The sequence below is a fragment of the Paroedura picta genome, chromosome 10 (genome assembly GCF_049243985.1).
Source record: "Paroedura picta isolate Pp20150507F chromosome 10, Ppicta_v3.0, whole genome shotgun sequence".
NCBI lineage: Eukaryota > Metazoa > Chordata > Lepidosauria > Squamata > Gekkonidae > Paroedura > Paroedura picta.
Genome location: NC_135378.1, coordinates 74,988,715 through 75,009,902, shown reverse-complemented (window position 1 = coordinate 75,009,902; position 21,188 = coordinate 74,988,715). Strand labels below are relative to the sequence as shown.

Below are 21,188 nucleotides of genomic sequence, written 5' to 3'. Positions count from 1 at the left end.
TGCAGAAAGTCCCAGGTTCATTTTCTGGCATCTCTGGTTTAGAGAGGATCTAGCTGTAAATGATATGCTAAATCTGCCTGAGACCTGGGAAATCTACTACTCGACTGAGTAGTAAATACTGACATTGATAGGCAGCTTTCTGTATTGATATGTTTGTGTTCCTTTGCATGTATCTATCAGGCCTGAAAATATCTTATTTCTCTGGGACTGGAATGCTTATGTCATTGCTCTAAGAAAAGCAGCTGAAGCAAGAAGAGCGAAAATAAGATAAAGTGTTAGCTTAGAAGGCAGTGAACCCACATGGCTGGCAATTATTGGGTTTCTATTTGAATGTCACTGAGGGACCAGAAATAGTATTTCAAGCTGGAAGACAAACACAGGTCTGCCTAAAATAAGCTGGAGTCTTGTGGTGACTTGAAGACTAACAAAATGTTATTCTAGCATAACCTTTCATGGAGTAGAGCCCACTAATTCAGATGCAATAAGGGCATCCTCACTGTGCAGACCTTTCATGTAGGAGGTGGGGAAAAGCAAAAGCAAAGCAAAACTCGGGATTAAGGAGCCCAGAAATACAGGAAGTATGGGGTGCAATGTTGTTATGCACAATTTAAATGCAATCAAGGAAAAATGCAAAGCCCATTTTCTTGATTGGATTTGAACCGTACATGATTACACTTTGCCTTCTAATTCATAGGTTTCATGTCTAGTTGACTCAGCTGCTGTTTTGTATGCCCCCTGCATAATCCGTTAGCCTAATATCTTCTGGTTGCAAGAAGTAGGTGAACTCTAGTTCACAAAGCTTGTGCTACAATATACATTCTTGGCCTTCCAGGTGCCACAAAATTCCTGTTTATTTTTGCTGCAATAGAAGAAGACAGCTACCCCTTTGGCATAGCTGTGGCCATGCTGTGCCTTTTAGGTGATGGATATGAGAAGAGAAGCCTTATCATTGCAATGATGTCCTGTATTTTTGTCAGAATGGAGAAGAGGGGAGTTGAATTCATCTTACTTATCTTGTCTGAAAGAATATCTGGCTTACTTTGGGATGATTTATACAAGGAAATGTCTTCACGTAGCATGACCTGGCTGTCCTCTGGGGATTCTTCTCTAAATAATAGCCACGGCTTCTGCAAGTGCATCCACATAGTTCTCAGCATGGGAATCGCTAAATCTAAAGAACCGAAGTTGCATCAGTGAATGCCAGGTCAAATGCAATGGATTGGACCCCAATTTTCCAGTGGCAGAATGAACCTCTCCTGGCTTCTGCCTCCCATTGCAACCCAATGATATCCATGAAATGGTGCTCCTGGGCAACAGGAGATCCTCAGGAATGACATTAGTTGGGTATATGTAGCAGGACTGAGGAGGCAGCAGGTATTGTCCATTTAGACTGGATCCAGCCCAGTGTAATCTGTGTGTTTGGATCTCCCTATCCAGTTTTTATCACCATAGTTCTCCAAGGAGTTTAGGAAAGCAAACATGGTTTCTTCCCTCCTCCATTTAATGTTTACACCAATCTGGTGAGGCAGGTTAGGCTGTAAGATCACTTAGTGAGGTTCATTGGTGAAAGGGGATTTTGAACTCCTGTTTCTTTAATCTTCTGTTCTAAGTACTGTACCTCACTGGTTCAGTAGAGTTGTATTCCTGGGGAAGATGGTAATGGATTCAGCAGAACATTTATGTGATTGGAAGGACTCCCATCAGTAGAGTGTGCCTGTCTTGTTTGCCCCCCGAAGTAGCTCATATGTCTTCTAAAATGCTACTTCTATGGTATAGGGCAGTGGTCCCCAACCTTTTTGAGGCTGTGGAGCAGCAGGGCAACTGCCCGCCCACGCCTGCGCACCTGCGCACATGTGCTATGTGCGGCTGAAATCACGCATGCGCGATTTCGGTCGCACATGGCGCATGCGCGGCCCCTGGCCCTGATTCCCTCTCCCCCCCCTCCCGCAGTATGAAGCTTCCCGGGCCACAAGCTTGTGGCCTGGGAAGTTTTTTACTGCCGGGGGGGCGGGGAGAGGGAGCCGCGGCCCGGTGCCAAGGCCTTCACGGCCCGGCACCAGGCCGCGGCCCGCGGGTTGAGGACCACTGGTATAGGGAACACCTGGTAGCTGCATTCCATAGGGCTTTTTTGGGCAACGGTAGAAAGGTGGAAGCAAGCAAACTACTCGCTTTGTGGGTGGAAACAGTCAGATGCATTGAAGACATGGGGAAAAAAATAATTTGGGAAGAAACTTAAATATATACAATATTTACTTTCCTATCAAACCTAACCTTCTTTTACTGATTGAACATAAAATGCATCATTTAAAAGTTATATAGCATATAAAATTGTACAGTTCGGTATCTTTATGGAATTTCGATACATAAATCTCTTAATTTTCTATAAGCAAAATTGTAAAGTATACCAAATACTCGAGGTTGTAAACTGCTGCATCCTATGCTACCACAGAACATTTTTTAGTATCTGAGAAGTAAGAAAAAATAACAGTAAAAGGAAGAAATGAAAATATATTATTTGGACTGAAACACTCTCTTGTAGTCAGAACAGGTAGGACTATAAGTATATTTGATTAAGGCATGCTGCTATCCCACTATCATAGGGATGTAGAAATGCCCCGTTCAGTTCCTCAGCACTGCGAAGCTGAACAGGGCATTTTATGTCCCTGGCCCATTATGCATGGCCACCGAAACGGCGGGTTTGGGTCACATGGAAAATGCGGAGGGGAAAGAAGCGAAGCAAACCGGTTATGCACAGGACGGGATGCGCGCTATCCCCCCTGTAAATAACGGGCCCCTGTAGGGACACCATAGGTGTGGACAGGCCTGCGCCAGCTGGGCTTCTGCTGCAGGGAACATGGAAGAATGCACATTCCGTCGCCATGGGCCATCCGAGGCCCTGAGTTGAACCAGAGCCAGGAGGGGGCCGGGATGGCAGTGATATTGTGCGTATGCTGGTATTAGCCCCGGTGCTCTGCTGCTGCCAGCTTGGCCTTTCTGCCCCGTGCATAATCTGTCCTAGGGCTGCCATAAGTTGGTTGTGACTTGATAGCACATATACAGAAGTACAGAAGTCTCTATTAAGGGAGAAGGTCATTTTTCCTCCTTCAAGTTATTGGCAACCCTATGATGCAGTTTGGCAGGATAGATGGAACACTGGTCTATTCCAGCAGGGCTATTTTTATGTTCTGATGATGATGTCGATGATGATACCAGTAACAAGCCAGGAACACGCTTGCAGGTCAGTTCTTGTTTCTACCATATGTCTACCATAGGTATGCTTTGGCAGGTGAATTAACAATATTTGTAGGCCCATCTGTGAGGGTGTATACACTTTTGCTTCCCTCTAGGGATATTTTGGTGTGTTGGATTAACTATGTTACAAGGGTGCTTCAGAAGCTGTGCAACAATTGTTTAGTAATTTGTAATATTCATATGTAACACTGAAGTTGTACTTGAGGGCTACAGTAGAGTGGTAAACACTATAGTTACAGCCATTGTGGGCTGACTGGAATGAGATTTGTAAATGTAAGGTTGCATTTAAAGTAGGTTTCTATGCATACAATGGTTTGGGAATTATAGAGGAGAGGAAGGGAGAGAGGAAAGGCAAAAGTTTCTTGAAAGTTACGCTAGATTTATCTGACAAGCCATGCTTAAAAGGAAATTGAAAAGAAAGATGAGGGAGAAAATGAAAGGAGAAGAAAATAAGATATCAAAAGCAAAAGCCTCTGGTAGGTTATAAGCTGCAGCTTGTGCAGGAGTATTGGATGATATTTCTGCAACATCTAGGCCAAGTGGGAAAGACTTAAATCAGAAGACACAGAGAGTTTAACTGGAAAATATTGTTTGTGCTTTGCTGAACTAGCCAGCGCATACTGAAGGAATGCTAATTACTCCTAATTGTTGTATTTCCTTTGCTCATTAATAAAACATTATGCAGCTAATAAAATACAAATTTGAATTCACTGGATAATTTTTCTTGCATTTTTTAAAATGCTGACTTAAATAATTCGGCATCCTTCCTGAGTTTCTTGGGGGGGGGGTGTATCTAGTCCTCCCCTAGTTCCCCTCCTCCTGTCTGCCCAGAAATATTAATAGACTAGAAATTCCTGCAAGTTACACTTCCATTCCCAGTATACATTTCTTTGCCCATCCAAGTTGTATAAACAGATAGAATATAAACACAAGGAGTGTATCTTGTGACCCTTGTCATTCCCTATCTGATTCCACATGATGAATAAGTTTGTTTAGTGTATCAGAAGAGAAATTCCACTGGTGAAGTTTCAGAGCAGAAAATGCAAAGAGATAAGAATTAGACAGTCCACCACTGAAGCTGGGGGGAAAAAGCCATGCGATTTGAATTAAGAGATTAAGGGACACTGGGAGTTTCATGAATGGATTTTCCTGTTATTTACTTTTAAGGGGAATTAAGTAGTAATGTGAGGCATAGATTCTGATCACGGCTGTGATGGGTGGAAAGAAACAGTTTAATAGTTTCTCCCTGGCAATTTCACAGGTTGAAACCAAGTCTCCTCCCTTTCTGATCAGTCCTGTTGGGAAAATAGACAGGCAAATGGAGGAGGCCTGTCTTTTCTTCCTTACCTTACTACTGCAGGTACTGGTGTGTCTTGAAAATGTAGCACTGAGGGTCAAGAAACATACATGAATGAAAAGCCACAGAGGGGATCCCCTGAGGATAGAAAAGTGCTCAAAAGTGCCCCTTTTGCTGTCCCTCTTCCACGGTTCCATTGAGAGAAGCTGTATGGAGAGGCAGTTTCCCTCATCATCTTCTCTTCGACCGTTTATGCACTGGGAACTTCACTGCCCCAGCTTCCGTGCAGGAGCACGAATCAGGGGCGGATGAGGCGCACCAGGCCAAATGCTCCCCCATGTGTGTGCAGGAAGAGGTGGGGCAACCTGCCACAACTAAAACTCCAGCCTGCAGCCTGGCATGAAACCTCCAGTGCATAAACAGTCTTCAGTGCAGCCACACATGTTGCATAGCTTTCTATACATACAGGTGATCCAAATATTGAACTCACCTTTTAAGGGTTCACAAGTCACCACTGGAGGAAGCAGGAGAAGCCAACTTTGCTTGTACTTTCTGCTGGTTCTGGTGGAATCTGTGGGTACATCCCAGAATTAGGGTTAAAGTGTATAACTCAAAAATATAAGTCTTGGGTTTGCACTCTGTATAGGCACAGAGTTTATAAACTTGTTACTGGCTAACCGAAGGGGTAGGGGAGAGGAGAGAGAAATGGGTATGAATCACCTTGCACTTACAGAGCCATGCGATAACATAAAAATGCTGTTGAGCCTAGCCAGAGTCTACCCTCTTGACTCTTGAAGGCTCGTATCATGAAAGTCTGTATGGTCTCTAAGGTGTGATTGGACTCAAAATTATCAAGAATTAAATAACTTATGCCTTGACTTGGATGGCCCAGGCTAACCTGATCTTGTCAGATCACAGAAGCTAAGCAGGTCGACCCAGGAGACCACCATGGGGGGATCACCACAAGTCATCTGCATCTTGACAATGTTTTCCACCAATGCCAACCCTGCCCATTTCCAAGTGTATATGAATGGCCCTATGGGTTGCAGCTCCTTCCTCTCTTCTCCTGACACTCTCGCTTGTGAGAGCACATGATGTGCTGTTTCCATCCCAGAGTTCCCCTGCTCCAGAATGCCTCTTTGTCCTGTCTAAATAGTCTGCAGTTGCTTTGATGCCATTTCTGGTATCCTCAGCAATAAGGGGGCATGAGGCAGAAGAGCCATTGGACTTGAATAACCTATTCAGGAGCTTGGACTTAAACCCACAGATGCTGCTAAGTAATACGCATCCCTGCTTATGCTCCATTGTCTTAAACATCAAGCCAGCGTGAAATCCCCAAGGAAGAAGCATAAATATATTCTGCAGCGAAGAGAAGAGAGCAGGAAGATAATGCCATAATTTTAGCACCATTATCACAGAAAGCGAAGTGCCGAAGGAGCTGGAAACAAAAGCAAAAACTCTTCCTGGTCATTAAATTAGCGGTTGAGTTTATGGGTTTTGTAAAATTTATTTTTGCGTTTTGTGCAAGAGCCTGCCAACGGTTCCTAGAGCTGCAATTAAGTGCTCCTTTGTTTGAGGAGCGTAGAAGTGTTTGAGAAAATACTAGGTTCATAGTCGCCTATCAATAACAAGAAAGAGAAAGGTGGCTTCCTTGTGCATTGTGAACCATAATGAAGAATGCTAGGGTTGTTCATGTTGGTCCCTTTTTGGTCTGCCCTAGTAATTTATTGAAGTTGTCAGTGTGTGAACTTGTGAGCTCCTGATTTGGTTTTCAGAAAGTATTTTCTCAGCCTTCCTCTCATTACCTTGGCCGTCTGCAATAGAGTTTAATCCATTTATTGTGTTGCAGTTATGCCATCAGTGCAAGTATGACTAAGGAGATGACCCCCCCCCCCATGATCCTTTGCACACTCATTGTTTTCATGACATGAACTATAGAAAACTCCTGATTAGAGAACAGCCCTTGGGAATACACTTCTCCGACTGCCTTGCATGCTTCGTGAGACCTTGATTCAGCTTTTGGGTAATGCAGGTGGTGTTCTTAAATGTAAGAAAATAGACTTCTGTGGGAGTCAATTGTTTGTGCATCTGGCAAATATTTTTGTCGGCCCAGTCTCTTCTGGAAACAATCAGTCTGCTGAATCACCGTATGATGACAATTTCTCTGGCTACTAGCACAGAGATTAGGAATTCCTACAGTATAGCAAAAGCAAGCATGACTTGAGGCTTAGAGAGCTTGGGGAGCTTATGCAATATGGAGAAAACATTGTACAGAAGTTTATGGAGAAGGTAAAACAAACGGCAGAAATGGAAAACGACTGTGAATCATAGCTCTTGACACCTTTCACATCTTCCCCTGCTGTAGTGATATCTAAGCTTGCGAAATGAGCCCTATATATTAAAATCAAACAGTTATTTTTTTGGGGGGGAATTTGTTAACAGGGGGCCAAGTTCTACAGCAGGACCATTCTTCCGTCCTGAGGTATAAAAACCACAGGAGAGCTATGTGGAGATTTTTTTAGAAATGGTCCCCAGCCCTCCACTACAGGAATGAATATTCGTCCTCACCCTTGTCTCTCTGTGTTTATTTAAGTGTGTGCATATTTTGTGTTAAAGCATTTTCCTAACAGGTAGAACAAAGTTTGAGTCCACTGGACTTGAGCTTTGTTCTGCAGCTTCAGACCAAAATGGCTACCCACTGGTATCTATTTTAGAAACAGATGCACAGCTGAAATTTGGCAGCGTCCAGTCGCTATAAGAAAATTCTGAAATGTTTTTATACCTGTCTCCAAAAGGTAATAGCAGTATTTTGTTATCAGACAGCTAGCCAACCATGGTTCCCACAACGTGTTATGATGCAGGACTTTACGTGCACACATTTTAACATTGTTCAGACCAGGAATAGAAGGTATGCAGTGACAGCCTAGAAGCTACTGCAGAGGGTTATAGATTCACTTCCGAGGAACACAAATCCAGGGCAGACAAGGTGCACCGGGCCAAAGGCTCCCCTGTGTAGAGCCAGGAAGAAGTGGGGAAACCTGCCCTGAGGCAAATGCCAGGCAGCAGCCCAGCACGACAGCCATAGTGCAGTAGAGGTCTGTATGACCTTATACCCCATTAAGTTCTTCCCCTCCTGAAACTCTGCCCTTCTCAGGCTGACTGGGGTGGCTCTGCAGAGGTCCATGGACTACAATTCCCAGCTGATCAAAGGCACCTGGGAATTGTAGCCCATGGACATTTGAAGAGCCACAGTTTGGCCCTCATTGATATACATTCATTGTCATTCAGTGAAAGACCATCTATGCCATGATTTCCCAACATGGTGCTTGAGGGCATCACGACGCTGCCAACCCCTTTCATGGTGCCCACCAAGTGTTTTTTCAAAGTGGACAAAGTCAGGTGGGGGTTTTACACAGCGGGGCCATTGGAAAACTGATTGCCTGTGGGGAGTTCAAGTTGCAACAGTTTCCACTACAGCACAAGAATATTTACTGTGTAACTGCATTCCTGCAAGAAAATGTTTTTGTAATATGCTCATTTCAAAAGGCAATCTGTTAAGAAGAGTTTATGTGCACAACCTTTCATCAGAATTAAAATAGTACCCACAGACTTGAAAAGGTTGGGAACCCTGATCCATGTCAGGAAACTTGAGTTTACGTGCCTGTTCAGCCATGATATTGTTGTTGTTGTTATGTGCGAAGTCGTGTCCGACCCATCGCGACCCCATGGACAATGATCCTCCAGGCCTTCCTGTCCTCTACCATTCCCCGGAGTCCATTTAAGTTTGCACCTACTGCTTCAGTGACTCCATCCAGCCACCTCATTCTCTGTCGTCCCCTTCTTCTTTTGCCCTCGATCGCTCCCAGCATTAGGCTCTTCTCCAGGGAGTCCTTCCTTCTCATGAGGTGGCCAAAATATTTGAGTTTCATCTTCAGGATCTGGCCTTCTAAAGAGCAGTCAGGTCTGATCTCCTCTAGGACTGACCGGTTTGTTCGCCTTGCAGTCCAAGGGACTCGCAAGAGTCTTCTCCAGCACCAGAGTTCAAAAGCCTCAATTCTTTGACGCTCGGCCTTCCTTATGGTCCAACTTTCGCAGCCATACATTGCAACTGGGAAGACCATAGCCTTGACTAAACGCACTTTTGTTGGCAGGGTGATGTCTCTGCTTTTTAGGATGCTCTCTAGATTTGCCATAGCTTTCCTCCCCAGGAGCAAGCGTCTTTTAATTTCTTTGCTGCAGTCCCCATCTGCAGTGATCTTGGAGCCCAGGAAAATAAAATCTGTCACTATCTCCATTTCTTCCCCTTCTATTTGCCAGGAATTGAGAGGGCCGGATGCCATGATCTTTGTTTTCTTGATGTTTTCTTGATGATATTAAAAGGATGTATCCAGCACCTTTAGTAACTGGATATGTTAACAACAATAACGGTAATAATAAAAATAAGAACAACAACATAATTTCCCGCCCTTCCTGATAGTTCAGGGTGGGTTACAGCATGTTAATCTATTCTTTAAAAACAGTGTAAATGTTAAGTATTTAAAAGTATTATTTGTGGGCTGAGTTCTGCTGTGGGCTTTGCTCAGCGATGGTCCCAACAACCGTACTCAGTTAACCAGGCCGTGCCCATACGTATAGGAAAGTGTCATCTCACTGTGCTTCAGAGACTGGGCCAAGGCACCATCCTTCTGTTGAAAGTCCTTGTTGGCTGAATATGGAAAAAACAGTGACCTAGTATTTGAGGGAAGACCGCAAAACACTGTTGTAAAAGTCTGTTTGCATTGCATGCTAGGTAGAGGAGGGCTTAGCCTCCTATCTGAGATCTATTGTTGGTGTTAGCTCTGTCCATAGAATTGCAAGCAAAGACCATGGTTGTTAGTTGCAAGCATGTAAATTTCTTGGCAGATGGGCATGTTGGCACCAGTTTACCAGTAGTTGCTTTTTTCCCCAGTGGCTACTGCTGTCTTCCAAAATGGAGCTATTAATGTGATTTTAATCAACTGAGCTAGCGTGACAGATTTATAATTGATCAAGGGTCAGTAAACAGGTTTGGAAGGCAGAAGAGCAGCCGTTGTGAAGGACACTGAAGGTTAACTCATTGCCCTGCGAAATTTTACGTTTCCCATGTAAAGGGAAGGTCCAAACCTAGCCACGCTCTCTCTCTCTCTCTCTCTCTCTCTCTCTCTCTCTCTCTCTCTCTCTCTCTCTCTCTCTCTCTCTCTCACACACACACACACACACACACACACACACACACACACACACACACACACACACACACACACTCCTCCTTCCCACAGAATTGTTGCACATTGTAAAATGATGTGATTTTCTGCTAACTTAGTTAGCATTGTAGCTTAAGGTAGCATTTTTTCTTAGCAAATTCTTAGCTTTTAAAACTTGTGTATGAATGTCCCCAGTCCCCTTGCTGAATTTTTAAAAACCTTTCTTGAAATGCTGTTTGTTGGTTTTATTTATTTATTGGTTTGCAGTTATTGTAATATTTCAGATGAGCTTGTGAGAGCCAAGAAAGTTATTTGGATAAAAAACCCACCCCATCATCATCATCATCATAAATAAAACAGGAAACATCTGTAGTAGAAAGGTTATTTTTAAGTTGTGACACTTACTTGGTGTATGTGTGTGTGCTTTGCACAGTCTCTTTAAGCTTGCACAGCTCAGCTGCTGTGAAGTTAAGGATCACTTGGCAGCCTTTTGGACATTAGCTGAATAGTGCTTTGGTTCCCATCTACCCTTTGCTATCAAGTAGAAAAAGTGGTCAGTGTCACAGAGAATGGATCTATCAATTGCTGTTAGCCAAGATGTCTTAAATAAACCCCCCAGATCCAGAAACAGTATAAGTATATAGAGAGCCAGCTTTGTTTAGTGCTTAGGAGTGCGGACTTCTAATCTAGCCAGGTTTGATTCCGCTCTTCCCCCCATATGCAGCCAGCTGGGTGACCTTGGGCTCGCCATGGCACTGATAAAGCTGTTCTGACTAAGCAGGGCTCTCTCAGCCTCACCCACCTCACAGGGTGTCTGTTGTGGGGAGAGGAAAGGGAAGGCAATTGGAAGCCGCCTTGAGACTCCTTTGGGTAGAGAAAAGCCGCATATAAGAACCAACTCTTCTTCTAAGTCTGAACACCAGATGCTGAGGATATATAAAAATGGAAGTGTGAAAGCCAGAATTCTGGATTGGTTAGGCCTCCTCCTGGTCCATAAGAGATTTTTAAAAAATCATTCTTAAAATGTTCTTGGGAGCGGCCTGGAATTCTGGGGGAAGGGAACATTCTTTGCTAAATTGGTGGTACATGTTCTTAAGAAAGAATACAAGACCTGATGATATAAGAATGGCCTTGCTGGATGAAAGCCAGAGTTTCTCATAGTGGCTGTGCAGATGCCTCTGCAGACTCGCAACAAGAAGGAAATGAGTGTTCCTACTGGTTTGGATTCCACATCTGGCACTTTGACACAGAGGCTCCATCCACCTCTTGTTACTTGTAGCATCACTAGGCCCACCTGCGTTATCAGCCATCACCATAGATCACTAATGTGCCTCCAATGCTGCAGGATTTCCAAGGTGCAGAGGTCATTGTGGAACTTCATTGCCTAATTTGTAGCAGGTACAACAGACAAGCGGTTGCATTTTCTAATACCCAAAGCTGTCCCACCAGCCGCTGTTCTTGTTTCTAAGACAGTGCAATCAGTTATTGAGCTGGTGGAGGCAGGAGAGATACAGAGAAGGAGTCTGAGACAGGATTGCCCCAATTCCTTCTCCTTCTGCCTTCTTACTCCTTCACACCCTGCTGGTGACCCCCTGACCAGCCTGTTCCTCTTTTTCATTAGGCATCAATGATGTGTTGCTGTGATATGTATTGATCTAGTGTGCCCCCCCCCCCGGCGTTTCCACACATGTTGTATTGCTTTGCTTCATCAGGAGACTGCAGTAGTTGGCTGTGCATTTTATACTGTCCCATGCCTCTTCAGTATGGAAAAGAACTATTTTTGGGCAGGTCGCTATGAGAAAGGGAGTCTGTACATCTGTGCTCCTTGGCTTTTTGCTGTCAAACACAGGTAAGAAAACTAAAGCTGGGGGCTGGGAAAGGATACCCTTCCCTTCCATTGACAGCAGCCAGTCTTGGACAGCTTGCAGTGTACCCTCATTTGAGAATCTTGACCTTTTAGAATGTTGATGCTTGGCGCCTAGCATAAATGGGTGGTTAGACTTTAGTACACATGCGGACAAAAGAAAAGGCTTTAGTTGCTGAACTCCTGGCATTCCTGTTAATCGTTTTCTGTCCCTAGTATATGTGTGCATTTGTCAGAGAATTTGCATCTGCAAAGAGGGGTTAAGAAAAATCTCTAGTTGTGGCCAGAGGTTGGGACCTGGCCTGGTGAGCTGCCATGGAGTGTGTGTGTGCTTAGAACCAGTGTGGTGCAGTGGTTAAGAGTGGCAGCTTCTACTCTGGTGAGCCACATTTGATTCCCCACTCCTCCAAGCCTTGTGTGATATTTGTGCTATTAAAAGCAGATTCTGTGAGCTTGGCCATGTGCTTTTGCCTGGTCAACAGAATAGAAGCAACCTTCGTCCGCCAGTTCATCTCTCTAGCTCTGCCTTCATTCACTGATCTCCAGGATCCTGCGCTGGAGAAAATAGCATCCTTCCAGATTCATGACAGGCTGCTCAAAGCCCATGCTGTTTCTGCCCTTTCTTTCTGTCTAAGCTGGCGCAAGCCATGCTTTTGAACATGGCAAAATCAGCTCAAGGAGATTCTTTCCAGTGGATTCTGCCATGTTAGACAGGTGTTACAGCACCTCTGCATGTTTCAGAGGTTATCCATGTTGGTCTTCCATAGGCCAGGTAGCCTTGAGTCCGGTTGGATCTTAGAGACCAACAAGATGTTCCAGGCATAAGGCGTTACTGGGCTTCTATCTGTGTATCATTGCGGAATGTCACCTTGTAGTTCAGTCTATATTTGGGGATTTTTTTTCCCAGTTGGAATTGCAGCCCTTCTTGTTTTGGGTATTCTAAGCAAGGCAGAAAGGTTTGCACAGTGGGCAGCAGCTTCCATTTGATGCTCTGAAAAGGAAGGCATCGCTGTACAATGGGCAGAGGGGAGTGTTTGGCTCCTCAAGAAAGGCTGCTAGCCTGGCACAGAAAACTTGCATCGTGACAGTTCCTGGAGCATTTTCCTCCTTTGTTAATAAATGCGTGCCAATCCCCGCTTGGTGCTTGTTTTGGACATAATGGCTGCAGCACAAAACTTGTTTCCCATGAAAAGACAGTTTGGGGAGCAACCGTGCCATGCTCTTAATGCATGTTGGTAAAAGATGATAACATACGAGCACAGGGGATGTACTGCACATGTTGTTAAGGGAATTGAGATGGGACTCCTGCATAAACTCGCTTCATAAACCTCGTTAAGTGCGCTTATGGAAGAAAAGGGAACCTGTTGTACACAGGATACCTGTGAAACCCAAGCATTTGTTAGAGGAACAGGAGAGAATTTGCTTTCTTCGCGTTTGCTGTATTTGTCTTGTGTGGTACTATACTTTTTGAGTTATTATATCAGCCTTTCTCAACTTTTTTTACTGTTGAGAAACCCCTGAAACATTTTTCAGGCTCTAAGAAACCTCAGAACTGCCATTATCATGCAGTATATGGTTGAGAAGCACAGCAGTATATACGGCCACCTGGGGACACTCCCTTCCCTTCCCTTCCCTTCCCACGCCCTCCAGGTCCACCATTGGCCATTTTTTTTGGGGGGGAGTGTCAACATTACCATATATGGTCATAAAATCCAATCAGTGTTTAACACACACACACAAATTAATTCCCATCCATTAAGGAAACTCTTCCAGGGGCGTCAAGAAACTCCAGGGTTTCATGAAGCCCTTATTGAAAAAGCCTGATTATATATATTGTGTGTGTGTGTGTGTGGTTAAATCAGAGCCAATACAATATGGTGTTTATAGTGTTGGAGTAGGATCCAGGAGCCCCAAGACTCAATTCTTAGTTTGCCAAGGAAGCTCATTGGATGACCTTAGGATGTTCTCTCTCCATGAGCCTAACCTCAGTCACAGGGTTGTAAGGATAAAAGGGAAGAAGGAAGAATGGTGTTATAAGTGGCTTTGGGTTCCCATTAGGGAGGAAAGCGGGGCATACTTATATAAACAAATAAAACTAAAATCAAGCCTAGAAATGCTTGCATTCTCAAGATGTGGGAGTGTTATTTATACTTGAATTGCCCGTTGCTGCATCCCTAAGCCATCATAAGCCTTGTGTATATTCTGTCCAAGTTATTGACAGTTGGAAACAAATCTTTGGAACAATAAGCCTTGGTGTGTGTGTGTGTGAGAGAGAGAGGGGGGGGATGGATGGATGGGACGGACGGATGGACTTTGGTGGAATGAGGAAACTTTTTACTTGCTTCTCAGTACAGTGCACAAATAGAGCAAAAATGCTCTTTCATGTTAACGGTAATTCATCAACATTTCTAGCACACACTTCCTCTTTTGTTGGTTCAGTTTATTTAAGGATCTGCATGACCTGGTTATAAAAAATATCTTACTGAGAGTCTTTGATTAGATCCAAAGTGCTGGACAGCTCAATACACGGGAGCGTAATTTGATCTCTGTGCCGCTGCAGCCTTTAGACCAGAGGTGTCGAACTCATTTGTTACAAGGGCCAGGTCTGGCATAAATGTTACTTTGTCAGGACGGGCCATGAATGCCATCAAATGTAATGCCAGGTACGAGGTATATTTCACCACTGGCTGTGACCCACACCCCTCCTCAGCACCTGACTAACCACCTTTTGCTCGATATGCACAAGAAGTTTTACACACCACAGAGAGCTATTGCCTGACAATCAAAGTGGAACAACCAGGGGCTCTTGTTGCTCTTTAAAAAACACATTTCAGAAGCTTTTCATGAGCCGGAGCATGAAGTGCTGCATTCCATTGTCACAGGTGTGACTTTGGGTTCCCATTGTCGGGACTTGTGTGAAATAAGAATTAAAGAACAACTGAAACTATATAAGTCCGCTTTGGATATTTTTAATTGCCATATTGGTTTCCCAGTGCGTCTGTACTATTCTATATTTGTCTCTTCACTGGGACCCACCCCTCCCAGTTCATTCAATTTTGCTTGTAATTTAAAAGCGTTAATAAAGGAGAGGAATGGGAAGGTGACTGTAAGCTGCTTTGAGCCTCCTTCGGGTAGGGAAAAGCGGCATATAAGAACCAACTTCTTCTTCTTCTTCTTCTTCTTCTTCTTCTTCTTCTTCTTCTTCTTCTTCTTCTTCTTCTAAATATTTAATATTTATAGTAAAAGTGTGTTTGGTGGGGTGGCACACAGATAGATTGCCAACTCTGGGATAATGAAGATTTTGAGAGTGGAACCTGATACATTCATCAGCTATGTGAAGCACGTAGAAATTCAAGGGATTCTCCAATACTGTGTGGCCCAGGAGATACAATAAGACATTCCTTGGTGCTGACAAATATATTTGATAACAAGAATATTAGGAAGTTCTTAAGGGAGCAGCCACTGAGAAAAGTGCTACTTTTTTGAAAATGGACCTAGAATCTGCAACCTTGTTCTGGCAAACTCAAGGTGTGACTGCCAAAGACAGGTAGCCAAGTGGCATCAACCAGAAGAAGCTTGGAAACAAACCAGCCCTCCTCGCTTCTTATGCTTGCCAACTTTCGGTAAGTTAATCCCTGGAGCTCTGAGGAAATACTCTAGGGAGAGCCCACATAGATGAATTATGCACAAATTATCCTTGTGGTGGGGTAGCATGCCCCACCGCATCCTAAGAATGCACGGGGGATGGAATCCCCCAGTGCACGCAGACTGCCCCAATGTAGTGCATTTGCACAATGCCAGGGCGTGGAGAGCCCAGTGCACTGCATGGTGGTGGTTTCAGGGGGGGGAGTGGGGGCATGTGGGCCCCACCACATGCTGCCAGGAGAGCGGCATGCTGCTCTCTCACCAGCATGGGGGTGGGAGAAGGCTCGTCCAGCTTTATGGCTCCATGAAGTGGACAGGGGCGTTCAGTGTCCCTGCAGGCACACCGTAGATCAGGGGAGGAGCCGGGTCCCAAGGCCCAAAGGACTGGCTCTTCCATTAGGCACGGGGCTGGCCCAGCAGGGCCATGGATGGCACCTGCAGCAGCAAACGAAATGCGGGAGTTTCCATGTTCACTTACCGCAGGCGATCCGGGGCGCTGCGCCAGGCCAGGGCCAGGATGTCGCCCGTGTCATGCATAATTGGGGATTACCCCCGATGCCCTGCAGCCACCACCCTGGTCTATCTGGCCCGTGCATAATCTGCCATAGAGTTCCTTTTGATCCTCGTTTGGACTGGTTTCCTCCCAGTTGCTCATAGGCCAGATCAGAGCCTTGGATGGGCCCGTTCTGGCCCCTCAGGCCATTTGTTTGACATGTCGGTTTTACACAGTTTTCTGAAAGAGATTCTGTAAGACACAATACCCCTTTTTTATTGTAAATGGAAGAAAAAAGGCACTCAGTTGCCTGCTGGGTAAGTGGCATGAAAGAAAGCCCCTCTGCCGTACTTTGCTTGTCAGGCAAGAAACTGAAAGACCAAATCTCTTTCTGCATTTTAAAATCGCTTGGGTGTTGTGCCCTTATTTGGAAAACTGCAAAAGAAAGTAATACCTGCACATTATGCCATATCACCAAGGCAGATGGAAGCATTCTCTTAGTGTTCTGATGATAGCTTTACTGGTTGGTCGGAAGTTGTTTGGAAGCTGTAGGAGTGGTCTTTGAACATTTCAATTCAGTGTCTGTGGAAGTAAGAATCCAGAAGCCTTTAGAATACAATTCAAATGCTTTTCTCTACAAAAAAGAAGGCAACTTGGGCTTTGTGGCAAACATTTCAGAACATCTCAGCATGCTACTTCATATTAACCTAATTCTTACTGCAAATCATAGTAGCAGAGTGGGTGACTGGACCCGCTAAGTGAGGAGGAAGGGGAAAAACAAGACATAAGATTTTAGAAACTCTTTCAACCCTTGAAAGTTATCATTAGAACTGCTTCCCTTTATTTGGATTTCTCTCTGGAATCACTGCATGACTCAGGATGGGTTATTACATGCTTGAAAACTGTTGGTCTCAGGTCGCTGCCTTGGGCTGAAGAAAAGTCCCAAACCAAAGGTTTTTTTTATTAAGACCAACTATAGCAGGGTACAAGCTTTCAGCTTCTTTAGAATGTACCATGAGAATAGTTAAATCCAATCTGTTTACAACAAGCTACCAAGTCTTAACAAATCTCCATTGGTTTCAGCAATCTTTCTCCAACAGTGGCCGGCTAGGTGTTTTTGAGAAGCTTTGAAGCAAGATGTCATAAGGCCCTTCTTTGGCCTCCGCACCAAAGATATATCTGAGATATAAAACAGAAAGCCACAATACTCAAAGTGAAGACCAGTATAGTTAAATCCATTATTAACACTGTATGGTTAAAAGGGTGCTGGTTATTGTATTTTTCCCTTTTACTCCTTCATTGGTTTTCCTTTAACTCTTTATACATATTACTGCTATGATTATTAGAGTGTTTCCACAGTTTTTCCCAGGCCCTTAAAATGTAATATTAGGAATTCTGACTGTAATTAATGGTAACTGCTGAATGCACGAGCAGTCCCTACTAAATGATACAGTTCATCCCCTGTATAGAAAAAGGATGAGATAGATTATATAGTCAAGTAGTCTCTTGGCCTCCAAAAAAGAGGATCTCTAGAAATCATGGGCAGTCATTGTAGATTACATTATGGAAAGGATGGAGCTACAGCGATAAGATGCTCTTAGTAGCTGCAACGTGGTTTGTGTGAATGTATTGCTCTTAACTGTGATAGTTTTAAAGGTATCCCCTGTGCAAGCACCAAGTCATGTCTGACCCTTGGGGTGACGCACTCTAGCGTTTTCATGGCAGACTCAATACAGGGTGGTTTGCCATTCCCTTCCCCAGTCATTACCGTTTTACCCCCCAGCAGCAAGCTGGGTACTCATTTTACTGACCTCGGAAGGATGGAAGGCTGAGTCAACCTTGAGCCAGCTGCTGGGATCGAACTCCCAGCCTCATGGTCAGAGCTTCAGACAGCATGTTGGCTGCCTTACCACCCTGCGCCACAAGAAGCTCATTGATGGTTCTATGTGTTTGTAAATCACCATCAAGTCACAGCCAACTTTGGTGACCCTAGCAAGGCAAGTGAGAAGCACAGGTGGTGCTTCATCTGCCTTCCATTGCCTTCCTCTGCAGAGTTTTCGTTGGTGGTCTTCCATCTAAGTACTGACCCTACTTACTAACTTCTGTGATCTGATGAGATTGTGCTGTACCATGCCTACCTTCCCTCTTGAGATGTTTTTTATTGGTGGCTTCTAATCTTAGAAACTTTGGGCACAGTCCACAGAAAAAGTTCTGTCATACAGCAACGTTGTCTGCTGATTGCATTCTTTGACTGCTTGGTATTTCTACTGGGTCTTCTGTCACTTCTCTCCTTAGCTTTCTTCCATCTTAACACGACACCAGATGTACTTCAGAGCAGTTCATGTTTTAGTACATTAGTGGTCTGCTCTCTGTTGACCACGGGAAAGTTCTCAGCCTGGAAATTAGAGGTGATTTATGTGACTGCCTGGTTTCCCTGGTATACAGGGGATGTAAAAGAGGGCCCAACTCGACAGTGACTGATGTAACTAAGTCACCATAAAGAATGAACAGGTACAGAATTCTTTTTTTGTTGCAGTAACTAAAAAATGTATGACACCTTCATTCATTATTTAAGTAGGATTCATTTTCTCTAGACTGGGGAGAGTTAATACAGTTTAAATGATCAGCTTTCCTTTTCTTTAGCTTAAAATACATGCCAACTGTAGTGGCGTTTGTGCAAAAAAACACAATTTAGAGACAACCTTCACATAATCTCTGATTAACCACTAGTCCATGAAAATCTCCCCCTTCCTTTAACTGTGGACAACTCTCTTCTGTTAGTCTAAATTCGCTAGGATTGTTTAAAATGACTGGGAATTCACTATATTTGGTCATAGGTGTTTGGTATTTAGCCCAGGTTGCTTGATTTCATCAAATCTCAAGCCAAACAGAATCAGTGTTGGCTAATATTTGGATAAGAGGCCATCAAGGAATACCAGGGTCATGACATGGAGGTATGCAATGGCCAACCACCTATAAATGTCTCCTGCCTTGATAACTCCACAGAGTCACCATAGGTCTGCTGTCGCTCGATGGCAAAAATAAATGAATAAAAATTGGCATTCACACTCATGTTATAAGAAACACAATTCGATTCCATTGTTGAGCCTGGATGTCTTACGAGAGTATAAGAAGGACGGTCTAATAATTAAAGCAAACAGAGAGAAACAGACCAATCCACTGGCAATATGATAAATAAAGAAAAATGTCCTATTTTTGTGGTTTTCCTTGTTTCTTTATTCTTTAGGACTTCTGTCAAAACGGAATCGAGGTAATCTCCATTTTCAGTTCTTTCATCAGTGACAAGTCCTTATATATATATTAATAGTATAATACTGGCCACAGGCTCACATAGGTATGGGGATACCAGTCAGTATTGACACGTTCCCCATATATCGACACGTGCCAATACAGACTGGTATCCCCATACCTATGTGAGGCTGTGACCAGTATTATACTATTAATATATATAAGGACTTGTCACTGATGAAAGAACTGAAAACAGAGCCTGGATGTCCGTCTGGGTCTTTATCTTGACTTCCTCGCTCACTTATTAACTATAAAGCTTGTAAGCAATAGCACATAACCTGTAAGATAGATGAGTATTACAGATGTAAGAAGACCCCCTGAGAAATGTTTTGCCTGAAGTGGAATTCCAGAGTTCTCTGTATGTGAACTTGAGTTGACTGCTCTAGTCAGTATCATTATCTCTGCATTGCAGATAGAGAAGGCTGACCTGATGGCCTTGGGCAAAGCACTACATACGTTCATGGCTAAAGTGAAGGTTGAATTAAGGATATTCCTACTCACAACCTACACTTTCAGTCTGCACTCCGCCACATATATATTTTTTGTGATTATTATTAATTTGTCCCTTTTTTTCATTTTTTTCATTGGAGTTTCACCATAAGTGTATGCGTGATATGCTTCAAAAGGTTTTGTACATAGTCAAATCCATCACCGTTCCAGTCGTGGGCAAACTCTTATCAGCCAGAGTTCAGTCAGTTGCCTGAAGTTGCTAGACTGGAAAATAGTGTTCCACTCCTGGAGAAAAGTGTTGTATGATAGACCAAGTGTCACAGAATTGATAAGAAGCATAATCACCTCATATATTCTATAGCTCTGATTTCTCTTTGGTGACCCAAATACAACTTGTTCCTCTTTCCTGCAACAAAATGCAGAGTCTCCCACATAGCCTTCGACTATCCTGTGGAAGGTGAAATAGCTCAGCTGTTCTGGAGGTAAAGATAAAGGTATTCCCTGTGCAAGCACCGGGTCATGAATGACCCTTGGGGTGACGCCCTCCAGCGTTTTCATGGCAGACTCAATACGGGGTGGATTGCCATTCCCTTCCCCAGTCATGACCGTTTACCCCCCAGCAAGCTGGGTACTCATTTTATCGACCTCGGAAGGATGGAAGGCTGAGTCAACCTTGAGCCGGCTGCTGGGATTGAACTCCCAGCCTCATGGGAGTTCAATCAGACTGCATGTCTGCTGCCTTACCATGAGGTACGCTAAGACAAAATTCTTGTCCAAATGCTACCTAAATGCCGCCACTTAGCTATTGTGGGAGCATGTTAAAGACCCCTCCATCACTGCAGCCACCAGTTTGAAACAACCAATAGTCAGGAGCAGGGAACTCCTGCCCCCAGGCACACTTTTAGCTGCAGCTTTCTTTTTATGAAACATTGGAGTCCAGATTGATTTGGTTCCATCAGTTTGTGCTGGACTGTGTTCCTTAGCTAATCTCACTCACCCATGCACATGGGGTGTTCTATTTTATGTGAAATTGTTCAATGGTGTACTTGCTTTGAGTAGAACACTAGTTCATTTTACCAGAGCATGTTTTTCAGAAGAGAAAAGGAGGGGAAAGTCCTTTGTGCTTATCTCAAGAGCTAACTGTGAATAGCCTATACATGTCTGTGGTGGAAAATTTGTACCAAGTTAGATTGTTATATTTGCAGGAAATTAAAAGTATGAAGTGAATGAAAAGTGCAGTGTGAATGAAATATTATTTATGTGCTTCCATTTTTAAAATTTGAAAACCTTCAAGTCAGATAGTACCAATGGAAGACTGGTACTCCATTCCCTCTTTCAAGGGATGGAGTTTGTGCTTACTGCCAGAGGGGCTTCTCAAGGGACCATCAAAACCTGGAGCTGGCTTAAATTTAGAGGAGACCAGATTGAAGACAAGTGATTAACCAATGTACATGGGGAAGTATAAATATAGAAAATCAAATGTGTGTAATACAATACGTGAGTTGTGTGACACTTGTAGTAGAATCCTTAACAGGGATTGGGGTCACTGCGGGTGGGCAGGTAGTTGTGGATTTCCAGCAGTGTTTGGACTAGATGACCCTGGATGTCCTTTCCAACTCTATGATTCTAGATTTAAACCCTACTAAGACTATTAAT

At 43.8% G+C, this 21,188-nt stretch overlaps 1 protein-coding gene across 4 annotated transcripts in view; it reads left to right on the top strand.

Annotated features, from left to right (window-relative positions):
• GRID2 (glutamate ionotropic receptor delta type subunit 2) overlaps window positions 1–21,188 on the top strand; it is an 857,916-nt gene that overhangs the window by 11,892 nt on the left and 824,836 nt on the right. Inside the window, exon 1 of one of the 4 annotated variants that reach the window (XM_077300877.1) lies at window positions 17,496–18,284. The exons of the other annotated variants lie outside the window; for them this stretch is intronic. The gene's annotated coding sequence lies outside the window, so the exon portion shown is untranslated. Of the gene's footprint in view, window positions 1–17,495; window positions 18,285–21,188 lie in introns of those variants that run through there. 4 annotated transcript variants of the gene reach the window in all.